Genomic DNA, 7,411 nt, shown 5'->3' on the forward strand with positions numbered 1-7,411 from the left:
GATTTCAGAAATTCACGCGTTTTTGTTTTTATCATTTCTTTTGATCCAAAAGTTTAAATAAGACATATAATATGTCGTTGGAAAGATATTAAAGTCTACTTTCCAAACCAATTAGAATCAGATTAAAATATTTTGTAGATAAAAAGATATGGCCAAAATAGTGGAAGGGTGTCAGTTTTGGATAAAGTTTCATGTCTCATTCATATCTTTTTCGTTATAACTCGGATTTAATATTATAATATATCATTGGGAAGATAATTTCAAGATCTATCCAACCATATAAAATTTGGATAAATATTATGAGGCAAGAAAATAAAATCTGAATATATTCCACTTCGTACAAAACAAGGATTCTTAAAAGGAGTAGTTTTATTCAATTTCAAACTCTTTAAAACATAATTATCAATCCTAACTCAATTAGGATTTAAAAGAACCTTCTAGAGTATTCTAAAAGACTATAATCAATCCTAATAGCTTTAGGAATGATAATTAATAATAGGCCCTCCTCTAGATCATTGGGCCGCATATATAAAAACCAAATTGGGATCAGTTTAGTATTTTGGCCATAACTTCCTCATTATTCATCGAAATTGGGCTTATAATATATCGTTGGAAAAGTCTTTTAAAACCCCATCCAACTACACTATTATTGGACCCTTATCATGGACCAACCAAACTTGATTGGCTATTTTCTTAAAATAAGTTTTCAAAAACAGAGAGAAGAGAAAAGAAATTAAAACTATCCGCACCACTAAAATTTCCACACTTTTGCTTCATTCGATTATGATTTGACGTGAAAGGTAGTCATCACTGGGTTTGCTTTTGGGGAGACACAAATGGGTGTCTACAGAAGCCCCCACTTTAACTGAGTTTGAAGAAACGCAAGTTTCGAAAACAAAATTAAAGTATCGATAGGGACGGAGAATGATTCAGAACGTTCTGCGATCCTAAATCACTCTTGTAACGCCGATATCTGCAAACTAGCTTTAGTTAAACAGATAAAAGAGTTAAGAAGCGCGTATCTAACATCGTCGAGCACACGTCTTTGAAAGTAACCGATTGTTGCCGCTTTACTGTTTTGAGGACCTCCTGCAAGCTAGAGAACGCCATCCCGCTTGAAAACTGCTATGCCCGTAACTGCTTCCAAATTTAGAAGATTGCTTCGCCTGAAACGATCCTCCTCCGCAATGATAATATTCTACGTCCAAGGGAATACCATCGAAGATTATTTCTCTTGAAACAATCCTCATCCGCATTGATAATATTCCACGTCCAAGGGAATACTATCGAAGATTGCTTCTCTTGAAACAATCCTCAGTTGTTTATGACAACCCTCCACAATCTAGGGAACGCCATCTTGCTGTTTGTTTTGACGATCTTCCGCAATCTAGGGAACGCCGTCGATCAATGTTGCTACATCTCGAGCCTTTTCTTGAATCATAGTGACAACATTTCCAATCATAGCAAAAGTCATCGAAGACCGCCTCATCATGAACCGCTCTTCTCATATCTTGGTGACAACCTCCACAATCTTAGCGAACGCCGTCGAAGACCGCCCATCTCGTGCTATCTTCTCAAATCTTGGGTGACAACCTCCACAATCTTAGCGAATGCCGTCGAAGACCGCCCATCTCGTGCTATCTTCTAAAATCTTGGATGACAACTTCCACAATCTTAGCGAACGTTGTCGAAGACCGCCCATCTCGTGCTATCTTCTCAAATCTTGGATGATAACTTCCACAATCTTAGCGAATGCCATCGAAGACCGCCCATCTCGTGCTATCCTCTCAAATCTTTAGTGACAACCTCCACAATCTTAGCGAACGTTGTCGAAAATAACTTTACTTGAAGTCATCCTCAGTTGTTGCGATAATATTCCGAAGAAAATTACCGAAGACCAACACTTGTCGATCTTTAAAGCTCGCTCGAACCTTGCTTCCGCTATGCCTATACGTCGGCGCTTTCGTTGCTTTGAACCTATACGTCGGTGCCTTTTTTGCTTTTGAGCCAATGCTTAGGCGCTTTAAGCTAAGTGAGACGATCTTTCATCAGGTCGATCACTTATTTGCTGTTGTAATCAAACCGACTACTTAATCATGTCAAATTGCTCATTGTGGCTAACTGGCGTACCAAGGAACCCAAAATCGCTGTATGAAGTCGAAATCATCTTTTGGAGAGGCTTCGAGCTCTGTCGCTGCTTAAATATCTCTGGCGCCAAGAATTAACTCTGTCGACGAACGCTATGATAGGGTCTTCCCTGTTCTGCTACACCTGTATTTATTTTGACTATAGAACTTTGCCAATCTCTTTAATTATCTTAGGGTTGACCTAAGGTTTAGCATTGCTTGACTCATCGACTTGACACGACTCAAGGTATAAACTTGACTCTCTGTGATCGACTGACTCAAGGTTGACTCGACTCAAAGTGAAATGACACGTGTGACTCATGACCCGTGTGTGCATAGTGTTGTGATCGTGCGACTCAAAAATGCAAAAAAAAAAACAAAAATCTTCCGTCATTTTTGTGGAGGGTACCGACTTTCTCCCGAAAAAGAAAGACGCGAAAAAGAATCGAAAGTTTGCGAATACATGTTGAATGAGCTTAGTCAAATGTCATTTGATACTATCTCTCAAGGTGCAAGGATTAATCCATCCTAGGCTATCTCAATGGTTGACTCAATGATGAAGGCATTTAGGTAACTTAGGCACGGAGGCTAAGCACTTCATACTTCGTGATGCAATGATGATTATGATTGATGAGTGATTTTGATATGACAAGGCATGCTTCAGCGTTATATTAAGATTTCATGACAAAGGGTTCTTAAAGGGAAGTATATTTGGTCATGTATCTGTGCAGTATGTGATAGTGACACTAAAGCTAGGCCACAAGAGCTAAGTGTGTGGAAAAATGTTATTTTTAGAAGAATCAAAATATGGTGACTCTTAGGCTAAGGTAAGCTAATAATGTAGGGATCAAGCCCCCAAGTCTAGCTCTAAGTGAATAGGGATGAGCATTGGAGATCCCTTGATATGATCATGGTGTAAGTGTGTGAATGTGAATATGAATGCATGTTTATTACGGCCGCACCTCGATGTGAGGTTGCCTACGTATCCGTTAGGAATCAGGCCGAACGTAGCTCTAGCCGAACCTCGCACAAGTGTGTGTATACCTCAAAAAGGTCTTTTAAGGTTTGTAACGTGGTTAGGCTAAAGGTTATATAAGAAGAAGGGGATAAAGGCTCAAAACCCTAGATAAGCCCGTGCAACCTTGCTTCTGAATCTTTGTATTTTCATGCTTGAGTTTCTATTCTTTTTTAGCTCTCTTCTTTTTTGCTTTATTATTTATTTCATTTTTATAAGTGTAAGCAATCTCAATCATGCGGTCTATCACTCACTTGGCATTCATGTTTCTCAGGCACGGTACCGAGCACTCAATAAGAGACGCAATCTGAGACGTGTTCTTATCGAAGATATTTTCATATCAAAGACATTGGAACACTTTCCCTTTTGTACACTTTTATTTATTTTTTTGCTTTTGCTTATTTTTGCTATTTTAATCTTTTGAATTTACTCAAGCCTTCTTTAGAATTGCATAAGTTACACACCATCCCATCCCAATTAAGGTTAGGTAGATGTAGGTTGAAAAAAAAATGAAGGGTCTATCGTTAGACGAGGCTCAAAGTGGTTTATGAAGAAAGGATTGTATAGGTGAAAGGAGATATGATGTGGCTACAAGGGGTGTCTCAAATCATTGCTATACCTTGTGCTTAGTTCGACATGTTTTTTTTTTTTTTTTTTTTTTTTTTTTTTTTTTTTTTTTTTTTAATGCAATATTAACGAAATGGTCATATATAAGGAAATAAATGCTCATTTTATTAAAAAAAAAAAAGAGAGAATCTACAAAATTAATCTAAGAGAAAAGAAACGGTGTCTATGCTAGACTTATTGGGGAAGGAGTAAATAAAAAAGAAATAGAAAAAAGAGGTCACGAAATCTTGTCGTTGAAGCTCGCCTCTTGTCTTGTGTTGTTTCATTTATCATCACTCGCTCTTCTTGTTAACCGGGGGCATGGGAAGCTTGTTATTATCAATCAAATGTTGGATAGCCTCCTTTAGCTTCCAACAACTCTCAGTAGTATGACCCCTACCTTGATGGTACTTGCAGTGGTCGTTTGGATTCCAACTAGGCAATCTTTTTTCAGGTGCGGGATCTTGAATAGGTCCAATGGGAGTAATGAGTCCTTTGGCATGGAGTCGATCGAAGGCAATATCGTAGCTCATCCCAATGGGGGTGAAGTCTTTCCTTAGTTGCTTCTTAGATCCTTGGTTATCTATGGCTAAAACTTCACTGAGATCAAAGGTACTAACATTGTTACTAGAGTGGGCGTTTTCGGAAGAAGAAGGATTGTCGTTCTTCTTTCCTTTCCAGCCACCGTGGTTACTATTGTTAGTAGCTTTTTGCTTTGCGAGGTCATCTTCGATTTCAATTCCGATGTCATAAACGGCCTTGAAAGTATTCAAATTGTGTTGATATTTTAAATGCTTCGAATACTTCTCTTGAAGATTCTTAATTAACATCCTCACAGACTCCTTTTCGGTGGGGACCTCAATCATCTTAGCGGAAGTTTCCCTCCATTTATTAAAGAAAGAAGTAAAACCTTCATTCTCTTTTTGTCTTAGCATCTCAAGCTGTCTATGGTCGGTTTCAACTTGGATATTGCACTTGTACCTATCAACGAAAGCGTTTACTATCGATCCCCAAGTAGAGGTTTTCTCTTTGTCAAGGGAGAAGTACCATTGTTGGCAAACGGTTTCAAGAGATAGTGAGAACAAAGAGGGGAAAACCTTCTTATCGATACCCTTTATGTTCATTATAGTTTCGAAAGCTCTTAGATGAAAATAAGGGTTATCTGTTGCCTTGAATTTAGGGATGTCAGTGGCGTTGAACTTATGCGGAAGAAGTTCCTTGTCCAGCGAGACCCCTTGTGAACTCATGCCCTGAAATTTATAGTCACTAGATAGCTTGCTCAAACTTTCTTGCATGAGGTTCATTTGTTGTTGCTTCACGGGATCATCGATATTGAGTGTGAGTAGCTTCAGTGTCTCAGTCACGATAGCCAGTTGGTTCCTAAGATCATTGACTTCTTCTTGAGTTGCCATTATCTTCTTAGCCTTCCTCTTTTGTCGAATCGGTTTATCAAAAAGCGAGACCTGAATAAAGAGGTTGTCCTTGATTAATCGCCCTTCTCTCCTCGACCAAGTACTGTGGAAAAGGAAATTGGGGATATTCATTGTTAATTATTTGAATCAAACTTCATTCAACATGCAATGGATGGAGGAAGTGAAGAAAGATTGGAATAGAATGTGAAAAAAGGAAAAGATGATGGAGGAGGAGGGATATGAAGAATTAGGAATAGAATGTACCCTCCAACTCAAATGACGGAAAAAGAACCGACTTATGCATGAACCTAAGACATGGTCATGGTGATGTGTAATCAAAGTGTGTGCTAAGACTAGTGAGTGTAGGTGACATGTTAAGACTCTTGTTATGACCATGTGGCTAGACTATGTGACTAGACTCAAGCAAAGACTAAGTTAAGACTTCACGTATATGCATTAAACTGGACAGACTGTGGTATTTTATTCATAACTTTTTATCTGCAACTTTTATTTGGATGAAATTAACGCCAAATTAAAGAAAAAACTCGGGGCTACAGATCCATAGGTTGTAAGACTCGTAGTTCTTCCTAGAACTCCGGATATGACCAAAACAAGTTGACGCTTGTGCAGTATAACGGGAATAAAAATCCGTGTTGACTTAAAGGAACTATGACTCGATTTTAGGTATATTTATTATCTCAAATTAATTAATTAATTAATTAATTAAACAAAGTCCTTTAGTCATTAATCAGTTTTTTAGTCTTAACACAAGTCAAACAAACGGTTAGGAAAAATCACATAGAGTATGCACAACAAATAATGCACAATTAGTCAAGTAGGCACAATATGATGCAATGAGTTTGCAACCTAACCATGACTCTAGTTCTCTAAAGTTCGGGATATGGTTTAGTCAATAGAGGGTCCATGGTTAATTGTCCGTATGCACCGCGCGGAAGCCTAACCGTGAAGGGTTGGCGCGAGTGGATGGGACACCGCGAGTTTTAGAAAAAACTTGCTTCCATGGTTTGGTGAATTCAACATCTCGGATGTACCCTTTGTTGCACGGAGCATTCAATCGGGTAGATGGAGCATGAATTTCCAGAGGGTTATGTCCATATGTAGAACACATATGGGTTTCAGAAAAGTGAGAAAAAATTCAATCAGGAAGTAGGATCGAGCAAACAATACGAAAAACCGGTCGAAATTAAAACGCATATTTCTGGCTCGGTATTGGGGGAAATTGGCGCCAACAATTAGAGACTGGCGCTAGCTTTTATCTGTAGCGCCTGGCGCCAATACTGGCGTCTGGCGCTACGACTAAAATTCTGGCGCCAAGCTCTGGCCCCTGACGCTACTTCCCACATGCCTCAGCAGCTTTCTGTGCTCGATAAAATTTTTCAGTTTCGCACGGTGTTATTTCAGTCCTAGTTGTGAAAGATATTTATCAAATTTCCTACGTGTAAAATCCTATGTTTTTAACTCATTACGGATGGTCTTTCCAATGAGATCTTTTTTATGCACATGACAATAATGTTAATCAAAATTACGCACATGAAATACTTAGAACTTTTTGAGTCTCATCTACTCATTCTAAATCATTGCCGAAACAAATTCAGGAATTAAAATAGAAATCCTCCCCAGTGGAGTCGCCAAAAACTGTAGGGAATAATTCAAGCTTTAATCCCCCTAGCTTGAACCCCACTGTGATCATGCACTAAAGTACGGTGGCGTCCAAAAGGGAAGAAGATAGAGCAAAAGAGTCGCCAACAAGTTTTAGGAACTTGTAAACTATTCACAGGGTGAAGGTTACACCCCTTATCGATCCAAGAGATCGTCAACTCCATAAGTTCTAGAATCAAATAAGGGTTCGGGGATGAAGGTACAAATCCAACCTAAAAGAGATTGAACCTGCCCTAATAATAGGCCTCTACTTTATTCAGATCGTATTCATGTGCGCTTCCTGATTAACATGCAATCAATAGGATTAACCCTAAACCTGTTTATCTATGTTGGTTGAATATTAATGCACAAATAAATCTATTATTGGCGATCACTTGAATTATAATCATATTAACCCTAACAAGATTATTAATTATCTTATTAAGTGTGATTACAAGTATAAATTCCTTTTAGACACACATAAAGGCGTGATCAAGCAATAAAGAATAAATATCAAGCAACATAATAAATAATAATAAAGAATCAATCATTAGAATAAACATGAATAATAATAATCATCATCAAAATAATAA

The sequence above is a fragment of the Chenopodium quinoa genome, unplaced genomic scaffold (genome assembly GCF_001683475.1).
Source record: "Chenopodium quinoa cultivar QQ74 unplaced genomic scaffold, ASM168347v1, whole genome shotgun sequence".
Lineage (NCBI taxonomy): Eukaryota > Viridiplantae > Streptophyta > Magnoliopsida > Caryophyllales > Amaranthaceae > Chenopodium > Chenopodium quinoa.